Source organism: Lampris incognitus, chromosome 21 (genome assembly GCF_029633865.1).
Source record: "Lampris incognitus isolate fLamInc1 chromosome 21, fLamInc1.hap2, whole genome shotgun sequence".
Lineage (NCBI taxonomy): Eukaryota > Metazoa > Chordata > Actinopteri > Lampriformes > Lampridae > Lampris > Lampris incognitus.
In genome coordinates this window covers 808,248-821,622 of record NC_079231.1, presented here as the reverse complement: position 1 = coordinate 821,622, position 13,375 = coordinate 808,248, and the positions used below count along the sequence as shown (strand labels likewise).

The 13,375-nt window shown below is 42.0% G+C and overlaps 1 protein-coding gene across 1 annotated transcript in view; it reads left to right on the top strand.

The window, feature by feature from the left end:
- Positions 1-13,375, top strand: part of kalrnb (kalirin RhoGEF kinase b) — a gene marked incomplete at its 5' end in the record, with an annotated part of 412,121 nt that overhangs the window by 151,042 nt on the left and 247,704 nt on the right. The window lies entirely within an intron of this gene.

Below are 13,375 nucleotides of genomic sequence, written 5' to 3'. Positions count from 1 at the left end.
CGTTACTGGTTCAGTGTTTACATTCTGTTTTGTTGACAGAATCAGTTAATGAATTATTCTGATAGTGGATTTGTAAAGTTCAGGCTGAGATGAGCAGAAATTAGACTAAACACACCAAAACCTACCATTAACTCAGTAAACCGATTCAGATATTTACCAAATCGGCTATGGTTCAACAAGTTCACCAGGAGGATAAGGATGGTTTAACAAGTTCACCAGGAGGATAAGGATGGTTTAACAAGTTCACCAGGAGGATAAGGATGTTTTAACAAGTTCACCAGTCAGAAAAGGATGGTTTAACAAGTTCACCAGGAGGATAAGGATGGTTCAACAAGTTCACCAGGAGGATAAGGATGGTTTAACAAGTTCACCAGGAGGATAAGAATGGTTCAACAAGTTCACCAGGAGGATAAGGATGGTTTAACAAGTTCACCAGGAGGATAAGAATGGTTCAACAAGTTCACCAGGAGGATAAGACTGGTTCAACAAGTTCACCAGGAGGATAAGGATTGTTTAACAAGTTCACCAGGAGGATAAGGATGGTTTAACAAGTTCACCAGGAGGATAAGGATGGTTTAACAAGTTCACCAGGAGGATAAGAATGGTTCAACAAGTTCACCAGGAGGATAAGGATGGTTTAACAAGTTCACCAGGAGGATAAGGATGGTTTAACAAGTTCACCAGGAGGATAAGAATGGTTCAACAAGTTCACCAGGAGGATAAGGATGGTTTAACAAGTTCACCAGGAGGATAAGGATGGTTTAACAAGTTCACCAGGAGGATAAGAATGGTTTAACAAGTTCACCAGGAGGATAAGGATGGTTTAACAAGTTCACCAGGAGGATAAGGATGGTTTAACAAGTTCACCAGGAGGATAAGAATGGTTTAACAAGTTCACCAGGAGGATAAGGATGGTTTAACAAGTTCACCAGGAGGATAAGGATGGTTTAACAAGTTCACCAGGAGGATAAGAATGGTTCAACAAGTTCACCAGGAGGATAAGGGTGGTTTAACAAGTTCACCAGGAGGTTAAGGATGGTTTAACAAGTTCACCAGTCAGAAAAGGATGGTTTAACAAGTTCACCAGGAGGATAAGGATGGTTTAACAAGTTCACCAGGAGGATAAGAATGGTTCAACAAGTTCACCAGGAGGATAAGGATGGTTTAACAAGTTCACCAGGAAGATAAGGATGGTTTAACAAGTTCACCAGGAGGATAAGGATGGTTCAACAAGTTCACCAGGAGGATAAGAATGGTTCAACAAGTTCACCAGGAGGATAAGGATGGTTTAACAAGTTCACCAGGAGGATAAGAATGGTTTAACAAGTTCACCAGGAGGATAAGGATGGTTTAACAAGTTCACCAGGAGGATAAGGATGGTTTAACAAGTTCACCAGGAGGATAAGGATAGTTTAACAAGTTCACCAGTCAGAAAAGGATGGTTTAACAAGTTCACCAGGAGGATAAGGATGGTTTAACAAGTTCACCAGGAGGATAAGGATGGTTTAACAAGTTCACCAGGAGGATAAGGATGGTTCAACAAGTTAACCAGGAGGATAAGAATGGTTCAACAAGTTCACCAGGAGGATAAGGGTGGTTTAACAAGTTCACCAGGAGGATAAGAATGGTTTAACAAGTTCACCAGGAGGATAAGGATGGTTTAACAAGTTCACCAGGAGGATAAGGATGGTTTAACAAGTTCACCAGGAGGATAAGGATGGTTTAACAAGTTCACCAGGAGGATAAGGATGGTTTAACAAGTTCACCAGGAGGATAAGGATGGTTTAACAAGTTCACCAGGAGGATAAGGATGGTTTAACAAGTTCACCAGGAGGATAAGAATGGTTCAACAAGTTCACCAGGAGGATAAGGATGGTTTAACAAGTTCACCAGGAGGATAAGGATGGTTTAACAAGTTCACAAGGACCGGACTGGACAAGGACCGCACAAGGACCGGACCACACAAGGACCGGCCCTTGTATAACCAAAGTGAGAGCTGTGTCCGCATTCTTGGCACAAAGTCAAACATGTTTTCGGTGGGTGTCGGACTCTGCCAAGGTTGTCCCTTGTCTCCGATTTTGTTTGTGATATTCATGGACAGGATCTCAAGGCGCAGCCAAGGTGAGGAGTGTGTCTGTTTTGGGAACCTCAGAATTGCATCTCTGCTCTTCGCAGATGATGTGGTTTTGTTGGCTTCATCAGAATGTGACCTCCAGTGCGCACTGGGGCGGTTTACAGCTGAGAGTGAAATGGCCAGGATGAGAGTCAGCACCTCCAAGTCTGAGGCCATGGTTCTCTACCAGAAAATGGTGGATTGCTCCCTGCGGGTTGGGGATAAGTTGTTGCCTCAAGTGAAGGAGTTCAAGTATCTCGGGGTCTTGTTCACGAGTGAGGTTAGGATGGAGCGGGAGATTGACAGGCAGATTGGTGCAGCATCAGCAGTAATGCGGACGTTGTACCGGAGCGTTGTGGCGAAGAGGGAGCTGAGCCGGAAGGCAAAACTCTCAATTTACCAGTCAATCTTCGTTCCAACCCTCACGTATGGTCATAGTGAGCGAAAGGGTGAGATCGCGGATACAAGCGGCTGAAATGGGTGTCCTCCGTAGGGTGTCTGGGCTCAGCCTTAGAGATAGGGTGAGGAGCTCGGACATCTGGAGGGAGCTCGGAGTAGAGCCGCTGCTCCTTCGCATCGAAAGGAGCCAGTTGAGATGGTTCAGGCATCTGATCAGGATGCCTCCTGGGCGTCTTCCTTTGGAGGTTTTCCGGGCACGTTCAACTGGGAGGAGACCCCGGGGTAGAACCAGAACTCGCTGGAGGGACTACATGTCCAATCTGGCCTGGGAACGCCTTGGGATCCCCCAGGAGGAGCTGGAGGGCGTTGCTGGGGAGAGGGACGTCTGGAGTGCCCTACTTAGCTTGCTGCCACCGCAACCCGACCCGCAACCCTGATGGTGAATGAATGAATGAATGAATAACAAGTTCACCAGGAGGATAAGGTTCAGCTGTCATGTGGACTATAAAAACTTGGGGGAACAAATGAGTTTAGAAATAAGAAAGTTAAAGATATTAGATGATCAGTCTGTAGACACCTCATCTTGTGTGTGTGTGTGTGTGTGTGTGTGTGTGTGTGTGTGTGTGTGTGTGTGTGTGTGTGTGTGTGTGTGCACAGTTGAAGCAAGCAGTGAAAGAAATGAAACATGACTGATGAATGAATGGGGGAATAAATGAAGAGATGGATGAGTGAATGGCCATCAAACAACTTGTTTCCGACAGAATCAATGAACTACTTAATTTGGAAGTTAACAAAATCAGAAATGAATCTGAACACGATGGGGTAAGGGGGCGACTAAAGCCAATTGGAAAAAAGAGGACAAATGAGGATAGCTCTTTTGCATCAACTCTTCATATGCGGAACACATGGAAGATGGTCTGGTCCTACTTGTTTCTGCGGTCATCGGCGGCTGAGGATGAAGGCAAGCATTTCCAAAAGGCCTCAATCATGTTGACGCAGACTCAGAGGACCCTGAGTTGTCGTGGTGACAGCCATCTATGTGAAGAGTGAACCACCATCCCTGAACCGAGGTGGGGCTAAGAGTACATCTGTCACCATCTTACCATGCTGTGATTGCAACTATTCCCCAATCCTCTGTGAATAGTACACATGACCACTGTAACTCTAGTTAATGGTCACACCCATATCTGCATATGAACCTGGTCACTGGTTTGGGTACGTATGCCACTGTGTTGTTTATAAGGGTGGGGACACCTGCAGTCACTGTATTGTTTATAAGGGTGGGGACACCTGCAGTCACTGTATTGTTTTTAAGGGTGGGGTACCTGCAGTCACTGTGTTGTTTATAAGGGTGGGGTACCTGCAGTCACTGTATTATTTATAAGGGTGCGGTACCTGCAGTCACTGTATTGTTTATAAGGGTGGGGACACCTGCAGTCACTGTATTGTTTATAAGGGTGGGGACACCTGCAGTCACTGTATTATTTATAAGGGTGGGGATACCTGCAGTCACTGTATTATTTATAAGGGTGGGGTACCTGCAGTCACTGTGTTGTTTATAAGGGTGGGGACACCTGCAGTCACTGTATTGTTTATAAGGGTGGGGACACCTGCAGTCACTGTATTGTTTATAAGGGTGGGGACACCTGCAGTCACTGTATTGTTTATAAGGGTGGGGACACCTGCAGTCACTGTATTATTTATAAGGGTGGGGATACCTGCAGTCACTGTATTATTTATAAGGGTGGGGTACCTGCAGTCACTGTGTTGTTTATAAGGGTGGGGACACCTGCAGTCACTGTATTGTTTATAAGGGTGGGGACACCTGCAGTCACTGTATTGTTTATAAGGGTGGGGTACCTGCAGTCACTGTGTTGTTTATAAGGGTGGGGTACCTGCAGTCACTGTGTTGTTTATAAGGGTGGGGTACCTGCAGTCACTGTATTATTTATAAGAGTGGGGTACCTGCAGTCACTGTATTGTTTATAAGGGTGGGGACACCTGCAGTCACTGTATTATTGAAAAGGTGGGGGTACCTGCAGTCACTGTATTGTTTATAAGGGTGGGGACACCTGCAGTCACTATTGTTTATAAGGGTGGGGACACCTGCAGTCACTGTATTGTTTATAAGGGTGGGGACACCTGCAGTCACTGTATTATTGAAAAGGTTGGGGTACCTGCAGTCACTGTATTGTTCATAAGGGTGGGGACCCTGCAGTCACTGTATTGTTTATAAGGGTGGGGACCCTGCAGTCACTGTATTGTTTATAAGGGTGGGGACACCTTCAGTCACTGTATTATTGAAAAGGTTGGGGTACCTGCAGTCACTGTATTGTTCATAAGGGTGGGGACACCTGCAGTCACTGTATTGTTTATAAGGGTGGGGTACCTGCAGTCACTGTGTTGTTTATAAGGGTGGGGTACCTGCAGTCACTGTGTTGTTTATAAGGGTGGGGTACCTGCAGTCACTGTATTATTTATAAGAGTGGGGTACCTGCAGTCACTGTATTGTTTATAAGGGTGGGGACACCTGCAGTCACTGTATTATTCATAAGGGTGGGGACCCTGCAGTCACTGTATTGTTTACAAGGGTAGGGACGTGTGCAGTCAACTGAGACTGAAGAGGTCACTTAGATGATGATGAAACATGTCTCTCAGTAATCGTTGTGTCCAGATTACCTGATGCAACCTTCTGGGATCTCCTACCTGGACTACTGGGCATGTAGCAAGACATTAAATACAAATTCACATTAATTCAGACATGTATCAAACTAGGGAAGGTCACACTGATTGTCTTCCCAAGAATGCTAACAATTTATGACCTTGGATAAGATTAGCAGCATTTGGCTCAAGGAAAGGGGGTCTGGAGGGACTTCCGGTTATGCAATGTAGGTAGAGGACGCACGGCTGAGGGCTCCCAGACTACTTTTTGACAAAACTTGTTTTACCTAGCTTTTCCTTTGAGACTTTGACAAACAAGGCCTCGTAAGACTTACTTTAGCGATACCTTGCGAAATGAGCCACTGTAAACGTGCCAAACCAGCAAGTAGCGTTGACCCTAACAATGGACTGTTCAGGCTATTGGGGTCTGGTAGACGCCTCTGTAGTCTTAGGGCCAAAACAGATAGACTAAAGAGAAGCTTCTATCCACAGGCCATAAGAACTCTCAACATATACGACCTTTCACATACTTGAGACGGCGAGGTTGTTTCTTTTTTAATTATTGTTTTTATTTATTGTTTATTTTGACTTTTAAAAAAAAGGAAAAAATGCACTGATCTTTTGTCTTATATGTAGGCCTATGTCTTTTTTCACATAATGACGGACGGAATACCCCTCTTCATTTCTCTGCATGTTTTACTTTGTATTTCTGTGCATGTGACAAATAAAGAACTTGAACAAAACTGCAGCTAGTGCTAACCGTGCATATGCTAATGTCTCCAAGAACGCAGCCGAGAAGGTAGCAGCGTTTGCTAACAACCCTTCGACAACGACAGAAACCAGAGATACCACAGCTGATATGCTCATTTCCATGGATCAGCTGTCTGCAGAATTCGAAAAGCAGAGGAGGTCACTTAGGGATGACGTTTCATCCCTGATCCAAGTGTCCACTAAACCCCTACAAGCCTCACTGGACTCCTTGCAGGCGACAGTGAACTCATTCCAAAAGCGCCTTACCTCTGTGGAGTCTGTAACCAGTGACAACTTTGAACGTTTAACTGCAGCCGAGTCCACCATCAAAACGCTCCAAACCAAAAACCTGTTTCTGCAGGACCGGATCGATGACCTCGAGAACTGATCTCAGAGGGCCAATCTCCGTGTACTGAACATTCCTGAAGGCAGTGAGGATGGTAAAGATCTGGTGAAGTTCATGTTGGAGATGCTGATGCAAATAATGGGTCCTGATGTCTTTTCTGCACCGTCTGAGCTGGAGAGAGCACACCAGACCCCAACCTTCAAATCCAGATGAGGAACATCCCCCTGCACATTCCTGGTTTGCTTTTCCAGATTCCAACAGAAGGAAGCTGCATTGCGCTGGGCCAGGAACCACGAGCTGAAGTACCAAGGAGCAGTTATAAGGGTTTATTATGATGTCTGGGCTCCTTTTCCACAAACCGGTCGTTTTGGTTAATGTTTACACCCCAAATTGGGATTATGATAAATTTATAGAAAGAGTCACTTCATTAATACCAGATTTAAAATCACAACAATTGATCTTTGGTGGTGATCTGAACTTTGTAATTAATCCAGTACTAGACCGTTCTAATCCTAAATCCACAACCCCTTCAAAAATGGCCAAATTACTGTCAGTCTTTATGGATCAGATAGGAGGTGTCAACCCTTGGCGTTCCTTATTTCCACAAAATCAATCCTTCTCCTTCTTTTCCCCAGTTCATGAATCATATAGTAGAATAGACTATTTCTTCATTGATAGAATGCTTCTCTGCTATGTCGCTAAAACTGAACATATGACTATAATTGAATCAGATCATGCCCTGGTGTTACTAGATATCACATTTCCTCTTAACAATTTGGAACGCTCTCCTTGGAAATGAGACAAAACATTATTGGCTGATGAAGCCTTTTCTGTATTGATATCTGAAAAAATTGATGACTTTATCAAATTCAATAAAAAAGACAATATTTCCCCATCGTTGCTTTGGGAGACATTGAAAGCTTTAATCAGGGGCGAGATTATGTCATATTCAGCTAGATTCAGTAAGATGCAAAGGCTTAAACAGGACCAGCTCATTAAATCTATAGATACAGCGGATGCTCTGTAGTCTACTGCCCCTTCCCCTGAGCTCTTTAAAAGGAAGCTCGACCTCCAAACCCAATATAAATTGTTATCAACTAGAAAGACAGAACGACTCTTACTAAAATCATGTGGATATGTCTATGAGCATGGTGAAAAGGCCGGTCGTCTCTTAGCACACCAGCTTAAGTGCCAAGCGGTTGCTCGACAGATCCCACAAATTAGGAAACCAAATGGGGAGTTAACTATTAACCCAGGAGAAATTAATGAAACATTCGCCTCATATTACTCAAACCTATATACGTCAGAAGCAACAAGTGACAGTATTGATATGGAACATTTTTTGATAATCTCCAGCCTCCTTCGATCAATGCAATTAATTCATAGGACTGAGACTGAACTTCCACTACAACAGACAGAAATCATTAACGCAATGATGGTGATGCAAAGTGGTAAAACGCCTTGCCCGGATGGGTACCCAATAGAGTTCTTTAAAAAAATTTCTAACAAATTGTCTGTAATTTTACTCGATGTGTTTAATGATTCTCTGTCTCGTGGGTCACCACCACAAACACTGACCGAAGCATCAATTACTCTCCTGCTTAAGCCAGGTAAAGATAACACAGAATGTGGTTCATATAGACCCATCTCTCTCCTAAACTGTGATGTGAAGATCCTAGCCAAAGCTCTTGCCCTATGCTTAGAAACCACAATGTATAACGTGATATCTGTTGACCAAACCGACTTCATTTCGGGACGACATTCATTCACAAATATCTGTTGGCTTTTGAATATTATTCCCTCTCCTGCATCCAGTGAGGTACCACAGGTGGTCATCTCACTGGATGCAGAGAAAGCTTTTGACAGGGTCAAATGGGAATTTTTGCTCACTTGTTTAAAAAAATTTGGGTGTGGTCCTAATTTTATTTCATGGATTAAGCTTTTGTATACTTCACCCAAAGCCTCAGTTGTTACAAATGGTAAACAATCACAATACTTCCAGTTGTCAAGAGCGACCCGTCAGGGTTCCCCACTCAGTCCATTATTATTTGCTTTAGCTATAGAGCCCTTATCCATTACACTTAAATCGTTACCATCTATAAGTGGAATTCATATAGGAGGAATAGAGCATAGGTTGTCTTTATATGCTGATGATTTATTGTTATATATTTCAGATCCAGTTCTAAGCACACCTCACATTATCCACGCTTTGGAGAGCTTCGGTACATTCTCTGGGTACAAAGAAAACTTTGGCAAAAGTAAATGTTACTCTGTTAATGACTTGGCTCTTCAAACACAAGATAATGCCTTACCGTTCCAAATGTCTAGAAATGGCTTTAAATATTTGGGCATTAATATCACAAGAAACATGCAAAGCCTTAATCAGGAAAACTTTTCTCCTTTATTTGAGAAAGTCAAACTAGACCTGAAAAAGTGGAAGTCATTTCACTTGTCCTTGGCAGGAAAAGTGAATTATATTAAAATGAATGTACTCCCCAAATTCCTTTATTTGTTTCAATGTATCCCACTTTATCTTCCTAAATCCTTTTTTCAATCCATTGATGAAGCTTTCATTTCATTCATATGGAGCGATAAGATCCCTAGAGTATGTATAGAATTACTACAAAGGCCTAAATTACAGGGTGGCTTAGCGCTTCCAAATCTTTGCTATTACTATTAGGCTGCAAATGTTAAAAAAATTATGTATTGGCCTCACTCGCCAGATACAGACTTGTGTGACTTTGAGGCTACAGCTTGTATCTCGTCATCTCTCACAGCCCTGATCACTTGCAGCTCTCCCCTTTCTATTACACACTTTACTAAAAACCCAGTCGTCGTCAATACCCTCAAGATATGGTTTCAAATTAGATGGAACTTTGGGTTCAAACATTGTCTTAGCATGAGTCCTATATGCAATAATCACCCTTTTCCCCCAGCTAGATTAGACTGCATCCTCTTTTTGGCAAATACAAGGTATTTCTAAATTTAAAGATATGTACATAAACAGTGTATTTGCAAGCTTTGATGACTTATCACACAAATTTGGGCTCCCTCGGTCTAGCTTATTTCAATATTTTCAAGTCCACCATTTCCTTCAGAGCCATGACTCCAACTTTCCATACTTATCTTCAGTCTCAGGTTTAGATGGTATGCTAGAGATCCCTTTTAATTCTAAAGGAATAATTTCAAGGATACATGATTGTATAGCTTCTCTTAAAAACATACGTAACTCTTGCTAAGATTAGGGCAGACAGTTCAAAGTCCTACATCATGCTCATTTTTCTAATGCAAGACTAGCTAAGATTTACCCAAATTTAGATGCAAGTTGTGACAGGTGCCATAACACCCCTGCCAACTTAACCCATATGTTTTGGTCATACCCGGCTCTGACAACTTACTGGTCTGTGATTTTTAAATCACTCTGGAAAGCACTTGATATTGATTTCCAACCCAATGCAGCAGCAGCTATATTTGGAATCACAGGTGGGGAACACTCTATAATGAGGAAAAGCCATAAAACCATCATTGATTTCACGACACTGCTTGCTCGCAGAATAATTTTATTACACTGGAAATCAAAACACCCACCTAAAGTGTCTATGTGGTTGAGTGATCTGATGCATTTCATACAGTTAGAGAAGATGAAGTACACTCTTAGGGGGTCCAGTGACAAATTTTTCTCCATCTGGGGTCCGATTTTGACATATCTAAGCAAACTAAAAACTTTGCCCGATGACCTAAGATATTTAGTCACCACAGACCACAGTAGACCTATATAACATTTCACAAACAGAAGTGTTTAAACATATTCATTTGTTTTTCCTTCCCCACATCTCTATTTTTTCTTCTTATATACCAGTTACCAGGGATTGTATATTCTAGGGATATACATATTGTGGATATTGTATTGAGATTGTATCAAAATTGTCTCTGCCTTGGACTGATGCAGGCATGTATGACTGCAATCGTGAATATGTATGTACACAGTGACATGGAACATGGCTAAATGTGACCTCTTTCACGTGTAAATGTATCTATTATTATTCTTATTGTGTATGTGTTATTATCTTATTTTTTTTTCGGCTTCTCTAGGCGGGTGCACCCCATGTTTTGGTGGGTGGGAAGGGTGGGTGGTTGGGGTGTTTGTGTAAAAGAAAAATGGAGATAGTCTAAGTACATACCTATTGTATTGTGCGCTTGTTAACATCTCCAAATAAAAAGATTATTAGAAAAATAAATAAATAAATAAAATCAGGTAATCACACTCATATTCTGAAAACAGAATTCCTTGGTAAACAAACCAAAAGGGTTGGGCCCAAGGCCATTTGGTTTAGAGAACTTTTACTGCAAATCTAATAAACTAGTCAACTTTTTGTTTGTAAAAAAAAAAAAAAAAACAAGGGGAAAGGGGGTCTGGAAGTGTGTGAGAGAGAGAGATCGGAAGATCAAGAAGGCTTCCAAAAAACTCTTCTTTCCTGTTTCATTCTAAAGTAGTTCATAACTATAACATAATTATATATATAGAGAGAGAGAGAGACAGAGAGAAAGAGACAGAGAATGAGGCTTTAATTGGCCAATTCAAGTCATTGTCCTGTCTCCATCATATATGTGGTGATTAGAGTTCCTGGGTTTTGGAGATGAGATGATTAACGATGACAGTGACGTGGGTAGGTTGTTACATGGTCCATGTGAATCTATCTATAAATCCAGTAAGCATGTAAAACACCGAGTGGAGCTCCCGCTCTGTTTAACATCAGTCTGGCAGTGTTATGCAAGGTGAAGATAAGGCCATGTGTGTGAACGTGCCCTAGTGCACATACAAGCAGGATGTCAGATGAAAGCACATGGTGTTTCTGGGAGAATCCATCTTGCATGCCTGGGTTCATTAAACATTTGTCTCTGACTACAGTCACAACCAGTGGATTTATCTTTGAATGTAATCTGTGGAAATCACTTAACTAACTAGAGTAAGTAAGTAAACCCTACACCATCTGAGCGAGTCTGCTGACAACTACAGGTTAAAAACCATGTTGAGGTTGAAAAAATGGTAGGCTGGTCCTGGCACTCTGATGTTAGCGCAGACAGACAGACAGAAAGACAGACAGACTATTAACAATGAAGGCAGGTGGAATGTGTTTTCAGTACTTGTTAAATTCTGCAGTACAACACATCCATGGACAACAGCAGACACTTCACATATGATCAGGAACAATACAGTCGCACAGTAACAGAGACACTCCACGTATCATCAGGAACAATGCAGTCACACGTAACAGAAACACTCCACATATGATCAGGAACAATACAGTCACACAGTAACAGCAGACACTCCACGTATCATCAGGAACAATACAGTCACACAGGAACAGAAACACTCCACATATGACCAGGAAGAATACAGTCACACGTAACAGAAACACTCCACATATGATCAGGAACAATACAGTCACACAGTAACAGAGACACTCCACATATGATCAGGAACAATACAGCCACACGTAACAGAAACACTCCACATATGATCAGGAACAATACAGTCACACAGTAACAGAGACACTCCACGTATCATCAGGAACAATACAGTCACACGTAACAGAAACACTCCACATATGATCAGGAACAATACAGTCACACAGTAACAGCAGACACTCCACGTATCATCAGGAACAATACAGTCACACAGGAACAGAAACACTCCACATATGACCAGGAAGAATACAGTCACACGTAACAGAAACACTCCACATATGATCAGGAACAATACAGTCACACAGTAACAGCAGACACTCCACATATGATCAGGAACAATACAGCCACACGTAACAGAAACACTCCACATATGATCAGGAACAATACAGTCACACAGTAACAGAGACACTCCACGTATCATCAGGAACAATACAGTCACACAGGAACAGAAACACTCCACGTATCATCAGGAACAATACAGTCACACGTAACAGAAACACTCCACCTATGATCAGAAACAATACAGTCACACAGTAACAGAAACACTCCACCTATGATCAGAAACAATACAGTCACACAGTAACAGAAACACTCCACCTATGTTCAGAAACAATACAGTCACACAGTAACAGAGACACTCCACATATGATCAGGAACAATACAGTCACACAGTAACAGAGACACTCCACATATGATCAGGAACAATACAGTCACACAGTAACAGAAACAATCCACATATGATCAGAGACAATACAGTAACAGAAACACTCCACATATGATCAGGAACAATACAGTTACACAGTGACAGAAACACTCCACATATGATCAGGAACAATACAGTCACTCAGTAACAGAAACACTCCACATATGATCAGGAACAATACAGTCACACAGTAACAGAGACACTCCACCTATGACCAGGAACAATACAGTCACACAGTAACAGAGACACTCCACATATGATCAGGAACAATACAGTCAAACAGGAGAACAATAAAGTCACAGAGTAACAGAAACACTCCACATATCATCAGGAACAATAAAGTCACAGAGTAACAGAATCACCACATATCATCAGGAACAATACAGTCACACAGGAACAGAAACACTCCACATATGATCAGGAACAATACAGTCACACAGGAACAGAAACACTCGACATATGATCAGGAACAATACAGTCACACGTAACAGAAACACTCCACATATGATCAGGAACAATACAGTCACACAGTAACAGAAACAATCCACATATGATCAGAGACAATACAGTAACAGAAACACTCCACATATGATCAGGAACAATACAGTCACACGTAACAGAAACACTCCACATATGATCAGAGACAATACAGTAACAGAAACAATCCACATATGATCAGGAACAATAAAGTCACACAGTAACAAAAACACTCCACATATGTTCAGAAACAATACAGTCACACAGTAACAGAAACACTCCACATATGATCAGGAACAATACAGTCACACAGTAACAGAAACACTCCACATATGATCAGGAACAATACAGTCACACAGTAACAGAAACACTCCACATATGATCAGGAACAATACAGTCACACGTAACAGAAACACTCCACATATGATCAGGAACAATACAGTCACACAGTAACAGA